The following is a 15816-nucleotide window of genomic DNA, read 5'->3' as shown; positions in this document are numbered from 1 at the left end:
TGGTAGATACTCCTTTGAAAACATTGATTCTGAGGACAAATATCTAACATAATTAAAAAATGAGCAAAGACGCCCACTGCATATAACTGAATAAAAGGAAGGATTCAGGAAAGGTGCAGAATTCCCACATGTCTTTTATGAGCTCTATTGCAACGGTTAATTGGTGACCAGTTCCTTGCCATGCCAGCCGTTCCCCACCGCTCTTCTGTGTATAGAGAGTGCTGTAGGGAGTCACAAGTGGCTTTATGGTTTTGCAGTAAAATGCAAACTCTGAGGGCAAAGTTCTTGCTTTATTCTGTGTGCCCTAGCAACTGATATACTGTAAACAATGAGTTATTCTGTTACACGAAAAGAGATCAGATTACTGTTTTCTCTAGTGTGGTTGGACAGATGGACGCCCACTGATGATGCAGGTGAGGTAAGAAGAAAAGAGGCAGGCAGGAGATGACGAACCCTTCCCCGCTATGGGCCGGCGCTCTCCTATCCCATCAAAGCCGAGCCAGGCTCTCCGGGCTGTACTGGGAAACTTGTAAGACCTCTTCCTCCATCTGACCTTGATCCTGGCAGTGCCTCACGTTCCGCTTTCAAGTTCCAGCTCAGTAGTTCTGGTAGCTATTCTTATTGCAATCTGCTCAGTAATGGGAGCTCAACTATATGAAGAACAAAACTCACCAACTTAAAGAAAATGTTTACACATCTGTATGTGAGTGTTTCTGTGAGTACAGGGGCCCTCCAAGGTCAGAAGAAAGTGTCCGATGCTGGAGCTGGAATTACCAGCCTGAATCTCACTTAGAAGAGGGAATTAAATCGTTGTAGGAGGTAGATGGGGGGATGAGCTTGGTGGGAGAGGGGATGTACAGGGGAATTGTGGGGTCAGAATAAGGTGTGGGAAGAAAGAGGGGAGATGGTCAGATGGGCATCTGCAGCTGGTGGGGGTGTGGGTATGGGGACATTTCTCATACATGTGCCAGAGACCTGGGATAGAGGAGGATCCAAAGAATCAATGGGCATGACCTTGGTTGAAACTCAGACTCATAGCTGTGGGAATGTGGGACCTGAATATGCCACCTCCTGTAGTCAGGCAGGAAGCCCAGTGGAGCAATAGGGATATCAACCCACCCACAAAACTTCCAACCCCAAATTTGTCCTGCCTACAAGAAATGCAGGGATGGGGGATGGAACAGAGAATGAGGGGATGACCAAGCAATAACTGGCCTAACTAGAGCTTCTGTTGATTGGTTGGGTGCACATATCTGCATCTGAGTCTTTCAGCTGCTTGTTGGATTTATTGGAGGACAGTCATGGTAGGTCCCTTTTGTGAGTGCTCCATAGCCTCAGTAATGGTGTCAGGCCTTAGGGCCTCACCTTGAGCTAGATCCCACTTTGGGCCTGTCACTGAACCTTCTTTTCTTCATGCTCTTCTCCATTTCCATCCCTGCAGTTTTTTTTTTAGACAGAAAGAATTATGGGTCAGTGTTTGACTATGGGATAGCAACCCCATCTCTCACATGATGCCCTGTCTTTCGGTTGGAGGTGGGTTCTACGAATGCCATCTCCTCACTGTATGGCATTTCATCTAGGGTCCCTTCCTTTGAGTCTTGAGAGTCTCTCACCTCCCAGGTCTCTGGTACATTCTGGAGGATTCGCCAACCTCCTACCTCCTGAGGTCGCCTGTTTCCATTCTTTCCCTCACTTCAGTCCTCGTATTTTGTCGTTCCCCCCCCCATTCCCTTTCCTTCACAGGTTTTTCCTCCCTCCTCCCCCTTGTGGTTGCTTTCTTCACCCTCCCAAGTGGGACTGAGGTGTCCTCACTTGGGCCCTTCAGCTTGTTGACCTTTTTGAGTTCTGTGGACTGTATCTTGGATATTCTGGTTTTGTTTATTTGTTTGTTCAATTTTGGCTAATATCCACTTATTAGTGAGTACATGCCATGCAGGTCCTTTTGGGTCTGAGTTACCTCCCTCAGGATGATATTTTCTAATTTCATCCATTTGCCTGCAAAACACAGGATGTCCTCATTCTTCATTGCTGAGTAGTATTCCATTGTGTAAATGAACCACATTTTCTGTATCCATTCTTTTGTCATGGGGCATATGGGTTCTTTCCAGCTTCTGGCTATCACATACAAGGTCACTATGAACATAGTGGAACACGTGCCCCTGTGGCATGGTGAATTGTCTTTTGGCTATATGTCCTGGAGTGGTATAGCTGGGTCTTCAGGTAGATCTAGTTCCAATTTTCTGATGAACCTCCAAATTGATTTCCAAAGTGGTTGCACCAGTTTGCAATCCCACCAGCAATGGAGGAATGTTCCTCTTTCTCCACATCCTCACCAACATGTGATGTCACCTGAGGTTTTGATTTTAGCCATTCTGACTGGTGTAAGGTAGAATCTCAGAACCATTTTGATTTGCATTTCTCTGATCAGTAAGGACTTTGAACATTTCTTTAGGTGCTTCTCAGCCATTCAAGATTCCTCTTTTGTGAGTTCTTGGTTTAGTTCTATACCCTATCTTTTGATTGGGTTGTTTGGTTTTTAAGAAGCTAATCACCAAAAAACCAAACAGCCTAAGTATCTTAAAACTTCAGAAGTGAGTGGTTCACACCCCAGAGAGGCTTTCTCAGCAATGAGAACAATATCTCTGTTCTTAATATCTGCTAAATCCTCCCCTCCTCCTCCCCTTAGGGGAGTAGAGGCTACTATAGACTTGATTTTCTCACAAGAAAATAACCTGGAGACATTATCCAATAATGACTGGCAGAATTCTTTTGTTGATAAAAATTCTATAGAGTCCTGCTCACAACATCTAGCTTGTAGAATCACAGGATGGCTATTAAGAAATCAGATTCTCAATTCTCATCCTTTGGCTTGAATCAGCTCTCCCAAATCCAGGCTCAAAAAAACCCAAACTTGTAAACTGGTACAACCACTCTGGAAATCAATTTGGAGTTTCCCCAGAAATTTGGAAATAGATGTACCTGAAGACCCAGCTATACCACTCTTGGCAATATATCCAAAAGATGCCCCACCATGCCACAGGGGCACATGTTCCACTATGCTCATAGCAGTCTTATTTATGATAGCCAGAAGTTGGAAACAACTCAGATGTCCCACAACAGAGGGATTGATATAGAAAATGTGGTTCTTAGTGGAATACTACTAAGATATTAAGAACGATGACTCCTGAGTTTTGCAGGCAAATGGAAATATTATCCTGAGTGAGGTAACTCAGAACCAAAAGGACATGCACAGGATGTGCTCACTAAGAAGTAGATATTAGCCAAAGTGGGGGGAAAGTACAGAATACCCAAAATACAGTCCACAGGATTCAAAAAGGTCAATAAACTGAAGGGCCCAAGTGTGGACACCTCATTTCCACTTGGGAAGGTGAAGAAAGCAACCACAAAGGGGTAGGGACAGAGGGACAGGGGAGGAAAAGGGGATGGGGGCAGGGCAGAGGGGAATATAATCTGGTATTGGGTGGGGAAAAGGACTGAATCCCTGATGGCCAGCAGAATGAATGAAAACAGGTGACCTTAGGAAGTATGAGGTTGGAGAACCCTCGAGAATGTACCAGAGACCTGGGGAGTGAGAGACTCTCAGGACTCAAAGGGGGCACTCTAGATGAAATGTCCTACTGTGGGGAGAGGAACTTACTGAACCCACCTCCAGCCAAAAGACAGGGCATCATGTGAAGGACGGGCTTGTTATCCCACAGCCAAAGCTATGACCCATAATCCTTCCTGTCTGAAAGAACTGCAGAGATGGAAATGGAAAAAGAACCTGAGGAAAAGGAGGTTCAGTGACAGGCCCAAAATGGGATCCAGCTCTAGGAGAGGCCCCAAGGCCTGACACCATTACTGAGGCTATGGAGCGCTAACAAAATATGGGACTATCATGACTGCCCTCCGAAAGACCCAACCAGCAGCTGAAAGACTCAGATGCAGAAATTTGCACCAGCCAATGAACAGAGACTTCTGACCCCTGGCTGAATTAGGGATAAGCTGGAGGAAGTCAAGGAGGAGGGCAACCCTGTAGGAGAACCAGCAGTCTCAATTAGCCCGAATCCCCCAGATCTCTCAGACACTGGATCACCAACCAGGCAGCATACACCAGCTGAGATGAGGCCCCCGACACATATACAGCAGAGGACTCCCGGGTCTGGGTTCAATCAGAGAAGATGCACCAAACCCTCAAGAGACTGGAGGCTCTGGGAAGTTTAGAAGTCTGGTGGTGTGGGTGGGGTGGGGACATCTTTGTGGAGATGCAGGGGGGGGGTATGGATTGTGGAAAAGTTGGAAGAAGGACCAGGAGGGGAATAAAATCTGAAGTGTAATAAAAAAAAGATGCTTAAAGTGGATCTGGTATGGACCCTCCATTCCCTTTCACCCAATTCATTGAGTTGCTAGTTCATACTCTGCCTGCTGGGAGAACCTGTTCCTCACCCAGCACTGAGGCAGAGCCCTGGTGTGCTATCCCCCTTGCTCAAGGTAGGCGTCAGGTAGAATTATTTTCAGGTTTTTACATCGATGGGACACAAAGAACATAGTTCCCCATTCCTTCTTGGTGTGGAGAGAAACCAGTCATATAGCTTCTTCATGTTTTCACCAATCGTCTTCATACATGGTGAAATGGACACACTTGCACATGGTGAAATGGACATACGCATACATGGTGAATGGACACATTAGTACATGGTGAGATAGACACACTTGTACATGGTGAAATGGACACACTTGTACACAGTGAAATGGACACATTTGTACCTAGTGAATGGACATGTTTGTACATAGTGAAATGGATATATAGAAGCTACTTTGCACTGATTTCTAAATATTGTCACCAAGATAACTAAGTAGCACAGCCTGGCATCTCTGCCTTTAGGCTAGATCTGTCTCCTTGCTTTGGGTCACCTGCTTCCCTCTGCAAGCCAGCATGTTATTATTCAAAGAGTGCCTGCCTACCTAACATCTCTCAGCACTTTTCAAGGCTAAAGTCTCAGAGCTCTGCCATTGCTCTAACCCTGTACTCACACTGAATTCAAGGAGAGCACCATCTAGGACGGACACACACCCACTCATCCCCCCACACCCCCCCACACACACTGAGCAATCTTTTTGACCCCTTCACTTGACTATTTTAATTAGCATATTGGGGTAGATGTAGAAGTTAGGTCCAAGTTCTTTCTCCCCTCCCCATGCCTCCTAGAAATAAGACTCAGACTCCTAATAAATACATTTACAAATACCTTGGCTATATAGCTAGGCTCTTCTTTACTAGATCATAACTCAAACTAGTCCATTTTTTTAAACCTCCAATCTGATACATAGCTCAGGTATCATGCATCTGTCTCCACACATCTTCCTTCCTAGGAGAATTTCCTGCCTGTCTCCATCCCAAAATTCTCTCTGTCTCCTGGATGTCCCACCTTCTATTCTCCCCTTTCCTGTAAGCCATTGTTTTTTAATTGACAGGGCATACACCCGTACAATACACAAGATGTTCTCTCTAAACTTCCCACTTTTAATTCAATAAAGGGCTCCTTTTCTTTCAAATATGATTAAAATTGATTGTACCACAGAGTCTGAGAGCAACCTGTTGCTAGTACCACTGTACTGGCTTTTGTCCTAAAGGCTTGAGTTAGTTTTGGACTTTGTGGAATATTTAAACTTAAGTCATTTAGCTTTGATCTGCACAGTCATAAAGACTGGGCCAGGGGTCCCAACTGAACTGGGTTGTCTGGAAAGAAGTGTCTAACTAAACACATGGAGATGAGTGAAGAAAGACACAGTGGGCCAGGCTTTTGTCAGAAATGTGGTTCTGAAAGAGAGAGAGAAGATTCTGTTTGTCTGTTTCCTCAGAAGGGAGGGCACAGGAAACAAGCTCAGATGCAAAAGGGACATTTAATTATTCTGTATAAAGTCCATTCCTGGTCATCCGAGGATTCTTGGATTCTGAAGCATTTTAAGGAGGGGAAGCCAGTATTAGTCAAAGAAGTGGTCTCAAGGCCCAAACACTGATGAAATCCCTCTGCGGAAGACGGTGTTGGACAAAGATTGGGTGGGGTATAGTTCAGAGAGGTCTTTCTTTTGTGCCTGTGTCCTGGGAAAAGTTATTTAGCTTTGAAGTCTTAAATGAAAGAAAGATGACAGCTACGTCACGCACATAACTGGGTCCAGAGAACGGGGAGGTTCAGGCTTCTCAGAAAACAAAGGGGATTGGGAATCTCATTTCCCTCAGAAAGAATATCGCAAAGCTGGTTTGGGGACAGCTGATTCTCTTGTGAAAGTGGACAAGGGCTCCGTTCCCAGCAATCCCACCATCTGCACCACTGGCACCGATACAAGTTCAAGTAATAAGAAGAAGGTGATGGGAGGTCCTGGGCGGGAGCCATGTTGGAAATTCACTCGGGTAATTGGTCCCAGCTAGTAAATGAGCGAAGGAGACATCCTGAGTTATAGCCCCAGGCTCAGTGCAAGTGTTTAGCACATCATCTAAGGATCTGGGGTGGAGGACAGTAGGGCTAACTGCTTTCTAAGACACCAGCACAGCCCACACTAATGAGGACAGTTTTGTGCAATCGTGTAAGTATCAGCCACTAATGCCTGTGTGAGAATGGATGGGCTGAATGGAGTTACAAATCAAGCAAGGAAGAAAAGTAGTCACGTCTTGGTTTTTCAGTTGAATTTCTGGGAATAGCTGATCGCCAGCCACCTGTAAAGTCGCTCGCCCTGAATGTCTTCTTGTTGGTGACTTAGGAGGTACCTATTATATGACAGGTTCTTTCTTTCTTTCTTTCTTCCTTCCTTCCTTCCTTCCTTCCTTCCTTCTTTTACTGTAGACAGAGTTTAACTGTGCCACTTAGCTAGCCCAAAACTCACTATGTAGATCAGGCTGGCCTCAAACTCACAGAGCTCTACCTGTCTCTGCCTCCCAAGTGAAAGGCATGCTACACACACACACACACACACACACACACACACACACACACACACCCTTATATGATGGAATCCTAGCAATTACTTTATATGAACTGTCTTGCTTGATCCTCCTAACAGTCACATAAAGCAAGAATTGCTTCTCCCCTTTGATGAAAGCCCCAAGATTCAACAGTATAGTGCTCATCACCTAAAAATAAAAATCTAAATAAAGACAGGTAAGTATTTAACAGACAGACAGGGTCACATAGCACGGGCTAGCCTCAAACTCCATAACTTGTCAAGGATTACACTGAACTTCTGACCCTTCTGTCTCTGTTTGCTGCATGCTAAGACTACAGAAGTGTGCTTCCGTGCTTGCTGGATGCTGGAACTCAGGCTCTTGTCTTCAATAAGCATGCACCCTACCCACCAAGCTACATCCTTCCCCCTAAATAAGGAATTATTTACGATAGGTTTTTCTTTCTATTGGTTGAACTAGTTGGGCCCTTGAGCTTCTCAAACCCATTCTTTATTTATTCATGTGTTCATCCATAAAAATATGTCATCACATAATTCCTCTGTGCCAGCTTTAATATCAGAGACAAGGAATCCACCGTGAAACAGTATTTTCTCAAGGAGCTCAGACACTGGTGAATGTCTAGAATACTAAATAGCATAGACTAGTATAAAAGTGAACCATCAGGTAATAAATGGTAAAGTGTGATATATTGTATAACCACGGACTTTTCCATTTATGTCCTGGTTCCTGAAGTAGTGACCCTAAGACTTAATCATGTATGAATAAATGCCTGGGCCATAAGTTTTGGTTTGTTCCCTGACTAGCTCATAACTTAACTAACTTGTTTATTCTATTCTATGAATGGCATGTGGCTGTCATTCTCAGTTTCATGTGTCTGTCTCCTCAGAGTTTGAGGCAAATCTCCTCCCATGTCTAACTCTATCCCAGAGTTCCTCTCCCCCTACTGGAACTCCCACCTCCTATTTCCCACCTCAGCTAACAGGCCATGAGCTTTTTATTGACAGGGGGTGCTTCCATCCAATACACAAGAGATTCTCCCTACCATCTGTGGTAGCATGCACAGCAGAGCACTGACCCACAAGATATTGTGGATTCAGTGAGACGTGGTCTGCCATTCTTAGGAAGTGAAGAGGATTTTAAATACCCATATTGTCATGTTCTGGGTGACATGTAGACATGCAACTTGGTCATTCTTTCTCTGAAGATTGTCTTATCCTGATTCTCAGAGGCCTCAAGTGAATTTAGTTCTATGGGTTTCATAACATTTTGTTGTTGATTTTCTTCTAAAATGAGCAGCCTCTGCATCTGAGCCAGGCCTTGGGTCCCAGGTCAGCATGCTTTAGGGAAAAGTCACTCATCCATTCCAAATTTGAACCATCAACTAGCTGAGCAGATGGAAATAATGTCTTTTGAAGATTTATGCCAGTAACCACACATCCCTAAATAATTATTAAGGCCCTGTCCTCTCTGTGGCTGGGCACTGAGGGCAAGCCACAAAGTAGTCATGGAACAAAATGAGCTATTAACAGCTGCTAGGTCTGTGTTTAGAAAGAGCTACTTGTTTGTCTTCCAGCAACTTAGGTCCTCTGTGATAGCTGTTTTCCCCCAAAGAAGCAAAAAATGTGATTTCTTAATTCTTAACTCAATGCTTCACCATGATTGTTTTGTATTTGATTCTACTTAACCTAGAGTTCAATTCACCACTAATTTTAACCCATCCACACAAAGAAGGAACATGCCGTTACAGATAATCCCCCTTGCCACAGTAACCACAACTGTGGTTACTGTGTGCACTTTTTTCCACACTAACTATTGAGGAGTAAAAACCAAGAAGATTGCTGCCCATTCTTTTTCTCAAAACCTTCAAATCTGTTTATTTTCCCCTCCTGATAATTCAGCTTCTTTCTTTTTACTGGGAAGGGAAAAGATATATCTAACAATGTTCATTATGGAATATTTTTGATCTTAGAGAATATTTAAAATATTTTTTAAGTTACTACAATGGGTAGTGGTCAGTGCAGAGACTCATAACTGTTCAAAAGTTAAGATTAAGTGACTGAGAACGCTCATCCATAGAGCTCAGAGAACTGCCAAGGCTCAGAGAACATCTTCAAAGGGGGTTAAAAAGACTGTAAGAGCCAGGGATGGGTTGGAGTGCTGTGAAATGCTGTCTTCTGGACATGACATGGCTGTTGCACACAAGAACTCATGATGTACTGTGGTTCCCTGCACAAGATCTAGCCAGTCAAAAGTTTAGCATGGAGAAGTGAGAAGCTACCAAGGAAACTCCACCTCCTACTGTAGGCCTAGATTTTTAAAACCCTTCTTTAATAAGGGTTCTCAAATGCTTCAACCCCACTTCTAGTCCACAATCCACAGGTAGAGAAGAAAAGATAGTAAATAGGACAAGGGACTATGGACCTGTTTAGAAGTATTTCTTTGAGGTAATTCCAATCTCTGTTGTTAGAATGCAAATAGTCCAGTTCAAAAGTGTCACCAAACAAAAATCAGCAGCAGCTTCACAATCCAGCAGAAACAGCCAGGCCTCCACCAAATCAGCTTCAGTGGGAGTGACTAGAACCAGTCAGAATGCCAGAAAAATGTTCTCTGCCATGCCTCTCTTAACAAAGTAAAGATCAGCAAAGACAAGAGAGCAATGAAGCATTGCACAGCTAGCAATGCAAGCAAGCCATCACTGTCTGTTAGGTCATATTTATACACCATTCAAATATTATGTGTCCTCCTATGGGTCTGCTTCAGCAAAACATCACATAAGTCAGCTTCAGCAAAGCTTTACGTGACATAACCTGAACATTTCACTTCACTTACTGAGGCTATATTGCCAGTTGTAAACGTAACTTCTATTCATCAGATGTAATTGTCACCTTGGAGGCTTACTGCATTCACCTTTTGAAGTTCTTTCTAAACTTTGGCTGTCTGATTCAACTCAGCTGTTCTGGCCCAAACTCCTCTCCAAGCTGACTGACTCAGTTTGGCTTCTCTCAGCTTCTCACTGAATTGTTCTGCTTTGCCTCAAACTAACTCTGGTAATTTTTTTAACCTCTGGCTCCTTCTTATTCTCTGGCTTCAACTGCCTCTGCTGCCTTGCACTGAACTGAACAAACTCCCACTGTACTACACTGCCTCATTCTGTGCTCTTAAGTAACCTCTGTTTCCTGTTTGTTCTTGTAAGAGATGAGCATACCTTATCTCTGACTCATTCATCAAATCTTTCTCTGATTCATCACTTTATCTGCCACTCAATTAGACATCACTTTCAAACATGGCTACTTCCTTCTACAAACTAACTTTACCTTTATTGTTTGGGATTACAGATATGTACTAAGGCCATGTACGTATTCCAGCCAGAGTGATTAAAAGTGTATCATTTCAGTTGAATCACACAGACCTACAGGGTCTTCGGATGTGATCTCTTGCCAGTGCAGCTATGTTGCTACATTAAAATTCCTCTCTAGCCACTGATGATCTGCTGGGGGAGGGAATACCACTTCTCTGTATTAGGAGTGGCCACTGATGGTTGTCCATGCTCCCGTGAATAATACCCATGTATATACAGACAGCTCTAACTGGACCCTTTAAATTTAAAAAAAAAAATGAAAATAAACAGGAATGAATTTGTGGGGGTGCTGTGTTGGGACAATTGAAGTGGAATGTGAAGGGTGTAAATGTTATACAAGCATGACGTATGCCATAGGCATGCATGACATTTTCCTACAGTAAACACAAGCCTTAGACTGTAAAAGCTGGGATGCCATTAACAGTCGATCCAGTTTTAAACCATTTTTGCATGCATATTTTGTGATAATATAAATGTGAGTCCATTTAAACTTGCTCTTGTGTGCAGGGCTTTGGGGGAGTTGCAGAGATGAGGTCTCATCCGTTTTCCTAAATGATCCCTTTTGTGGGAATGCATCAGTGTTCAACTCTGACCAACAAACCGTGGGCTCCACAGAGCTCTGCCAAAGACGCTGTGCTTGAATGTCTCAACTTCAAAAACCAAAGCAAAGCAAACCAAACCAGATCAAACCAGACAGACAGAAAACAAATACGTAACTTTCTCTATTTTTGCAACTCAGAGATACTGAATGCTGAACACTCGAAAGCAAAGTGAGAAAATGCTCACTTTATTCAAACCCCCACTGTTAGAATTCATATACATGGCCAAGACAGGTTCTCCTCTCTATTCACTCAAGGCGGGGGAGCGGGGGAGCCTGCATTGCATTAGGCTTATAGCCTGGCTTGCAAATGCTCTCCCGTGTTGATGGTCTTAGTCATCAGGCTTTGCCTTGATTAGCAATAATTTCCCTAAATGCATTTGCAGAACTTATCTAACTGAGCCTGTGCTAGGCATATACAGGTCATCCCCATATGATCTTGTTTCTTGTAGGCAATGCCACCATGAATGAAGAACCTTGCATTTGTAATCTTAGGCTCCACAGTATAGTCCCTTAAAACAAAGAACCTAGGGGATTTGGGGGTTATTTTTTGTTTATTTTGTTTTTGTTTTTTGTTTTTGTTTTTGTTTTTGTTTAACCTGTAACAGAAGATCCCTAATCTCCTCGCCCTCCAAAAGCATCTCATAGGAACTTCCGTTTGCCTGAGACCTTCAGAGTCCAGGAGGTCCAGGGACACAAGGCATCAGTACGGTGGTTTGGAGGCTCAAACAAGAAGGCAAGCAGTGTGAAAGAGGGGACTGCTATTTTATCATAGAAAGCGATTTAACGGGATGTGGCTCCTCCTTGTCTACACTACAGAGGGGAAATGTGGGAGAGTCCAACGATTTACTGAAGGCCACAAAAAAGCCACAGGCAGCATCTGAATCCAAGTCCAGCGGATGTCACGGCCCAAATTGCACCTGTTTTGGCCTCCCGACTTTACAAAGACTAAAAGCTGGTGTGACCTTAAACACTCTATGGATTCTTCCAGACCCTAAAACCTGTCATTTATCCTTAAAAATAAAAAGATTGCCTCATGTTCCAGTATCTTCTCTCTTTTGTTGGTATACCCCCTAAAATTTCTAATATAACTAGAAGGAACAATATTTTAAGCCAGGGTATCTGATTCGTAATCACCCTTTGTGTTGGTTTCAATACGCTTGAGCTAGGGTGTGGTACCATTGGGAGGTGTGGCCTTGCTGGAGTAGGTGTGGCCTTGTTGGAGGAAGTGTGTCCTGTAGTGGTGGACTTTTAGACCATTCTCCTAAATATGTGGGAGCCAGTCGTCTCCTGTTTGCCTTTGGAACAAGATGTAGAACTCAGCTCCTCCTGCACCATGCCTGCCTGGATGCTGCCATGTTCCCACCTTGATGATAATGGACCGAACCTCTGAACCTGTAAGCCAGCCCCAATTAAATGTCCTTTATAAGACTTGCATTGGTCACGGTGTCTGTTCAAAGCAGTAAAACCCTAACTATGACACCCTTCATGCCCTCACCCAAGAAACAATTCACCTAAGCTTCTTAGAACAGTATGGTTTCTCATAAGGCAGACCACAGAAGGAAACAGGCCAGGCATACCCAGTTGTTCATCAATAGAGTTGTATGATAGTCAGACAAGGAAGCCAGAATCCACAGTTAAGAAAAATTGAAATCAAGTAGAATTATCGTATTCTGTCATGATTATATTACTGAGTATTAGAGAAATTTACATTTAGTTATGCATTTACGTGTTTGTTTCTTTGTGTGTTTACATAAGTGTATGAAGGTGGCTGTGTATGTCATGGTTTGAGTGCGGAAGCCAGAGGAACAGACAGCCAATGGGAGTCAGTTCTTTCTTTCTACTCTGTAGATTCTGGGGATTGAACTCAGGGAATCATGCTTGTTGACAAGCACCTACCTATACCCACAGAGACATCTCTCTAGCCTATTGTATTATAAACATTTTTAAATGGACAAAAATATAATAAAGCCTCCATTTCAACATATCACTTATTGATCCAAGCCTGCCCTTGGTTTCCTATCTCCTACCTCAACTGCTCACTGAATTGTCCAAAACCAGAAACAAAAACCATCTTTCTCTTCACTCCAAAGCTTCACCCTTACACTTAACTCAATTCTCTAAGGTCTCAGGCAGAGCCGGCTTTTTGACATTGTAACTTGACACCATCATTTACAAAGTGCACACTTTGAAACTGCACAGTCAAGTGACCAAAATAAACCTCATCGGGTTCTGGGTGAGTCTATGAGTTTGTGTTGGGTCACATCCATAGCTACACTGGGCTGTAGATTACACACATCTTCAACTATCTGCTTCACACCCTCCCATAGCCCTACCTCATTTCCATGGGTACCGTCTGTTCTGCTGGCTCCGAATCAGACTTCCACCAGTTCATTTAGGACAGAGAAACCTTAAGCTTGTCAGAAGTAAGGTATTGTAGGAGTTTTTGTAACAGCAGCACTAGATTGTGTGTGTGTGTGTGTGTGTGTGTGTGTGTGTGTGTGTGTGTGTTTCTCTTTGTGATGTTACAGGCACTCAGCATATTAATTCTGGCTTTGTGAATGGATTCTGTTCTAAAGCAAACACCGTATTTCAATAAGTTACAATGTGACAATGTGAGGACAATCAGTTTTCAAAAGCTTTGGTTTCCTTAACCCAAATGGTAACACTCACGGTGTTACTTTCAGATCCTTCATTTTTTTCTGCTGGAAAATGTATCTAGTAGTATTTTATTTGCTTTTAAAATACATGTCTAGAGATTCTGTGCGGAGTGTGTCAAGGCTAGGACTTCCGGTAAGAGGTTCTTCTTGGCATGAAGTGCTTTCTGATAGGGCCTGATGTGGATGTCTCCTGAGAGGCTCTGCCAGAGCCTTAATGATACAGATGAGGATGCCTGCAGCCAACCATTGGACTGAGCATGGGGACCCCAAAGGAGGAGTTAGGGAAAGGACTGAAAGAGCTGAAGGGGTTTGCAATCCCATAGGAAGAACAACAATATCAACCAGACCCCACCAGAGCTCCCAGGGACTACACCACCAACCAGTGAGTACACATGGAGGGACCTATGGCTGTGGCCACATATGTAGCAGAGGATTACAGCATATTGTACAGCATCAATAGGAGGAGAAGCCCTTGGTCCTGTGAAGGCTCGTTTTCCCAGTGTAGGGGAATGCCAGGGCGTTGAGGTGGGAGTGGGTGGGAAGGCATGGGAGCATCTTCATAGAAGCAGGAGGAGGGGGAAGGGTGGGTGGGAGGGGGGAAAGGGGATAATATTTGAAATGTAAGTACATAAAATATCCAATAAAATTAAAAATTAAAAAAGCAAAAAAAAAAAAAGAGAAAGTCTTTCTTTGGTTTTGCATATTCTCCACCAGGGGGCGCGCACATCCTAGTAAATTAAATACTACTCGGCTTTTTCACAGGCTTCAGGGAAACCAGTAGTATGGCTATGACAGTGCTGTCAGTATGGTGGAACCTAGAGTCCCCTTGAGGACAATCCTCTCCCCTCGCTTTGGGGGATTACTTTGACTAGGTTAGCTGATGTGGAAAACTCCAGCTTAGCTGTAAGAAATACCGGTCCCGGGGTTGGGGATTTAGCTCAGGGGTAGGGTGCTTGCCTAGGAAGCGCAAGGCCCGGGGTTCGATCCCCAGCTCCGAAAAAAAGAACCAAAAAAAAAAAAAAAGAAAAAGAAATACCGGTCCCTGGATGGAGATCCTGGGCTATGCGGAGTGGGAGAAGCCAGCTGGGCACTGCGCAACATTCATTCCTCTCACCTCTGACACAGAAGTCATGTGATCAGTTATTTGACGAACCCGCGGCCTCGACTTGTTTGAGGTGATGTACTGTACCTGACCTGTGAACTAAATGAACTTTTCCTTCCTTTAGTAGTTTTGGTTAGGCCGTTTACCACAGCAACAACAAAAGAGACTACAGTATAACGGTGGGCACAGATTATAAGAAACTGAAACACCAAGAAGATAATTTTTACTAAAAAGTGATTTGAATTTTCAAAAAAAAAAATAGTTTATCTCTGCAAGTGGGGTGAGCTTGTGATTTTTCTCACAGTACCAAAATGATAAAATATGCAATTAACTTTGTGGTTCCGCCAGAAATCTCCTAGTTCCTTTATTTACCAACATCCCGCTTAATAGCGGTGTTTCCTTATTACAACTGTGTGGTCCACAATACTATAAAAGAAACACTTTGAAACACTGCCAAAATTCAAGTGTGCAATCACAAGCCACAGGCCTTACTTTACCTATTTGCTTGGTTTCTGAGAGACGGCCTCATGACAAAGTCTTAGCTGGATTGGAATTTCTTAAGTAGACCAGGCTGGCTTTGAACTCATAGAGATATTAACGCCGCCTCTGACTCTGGAGTGCTGGGATTAAAAGCATATGCGACCACATGCAGCTATTTTTTTTTTACATTATTTCTAAACTAATGTGCAGAGCATCAGATTTCTTTGTGGTATTTTCAAATGAAGAGTGTTTTCATGCACTGTCCCTCCAACCCTTCCCCCAACCTCTCTGTTACTCTTAGTCCCTCCCCGCCCCCATGTATTCTCCCCCAGTCTCTTCCTTCAGGTCCAGGAATGCAACTCAGGTCCAGATGCTGCACAGAGGGCACCTTTCTCCCGAGACATCTTCCCAGACCCGGAGTCAAAACTTTTAACAGCGGCCGTGATAGGAATGAAACATCAGAGCAAACCGCACTTTGGATTCGTGTAAGTTCAAAAAGCCCACGACAAATGCACACTTCTACTATAAAATTAAGGAGATGCTTATACATGCACTGTGTTATTAAACAAAATTAATGTTGCAAATATTTCTATATCTGTATGCAACCATATGATATTGTTTTTAACAACAACAAATTTAAAAATACATTAACAAATG

Source organism: Rattus rattus, chromosome 4 (assembly GCF_011064425.1).
Source record: "Rattus rattus isolate New Zealand chromosome 4, Rrattus_CSIRO_v1, whole genome shotgun sequence".
Lineage (NCBI taxonomy): Eukaryota > Metazoa > Chordata > Mammalia > Rodentia > Muridae > Rattus > Rattus rattus.
Note: the sequence above shows the minus strand (reverse complement) of the source record.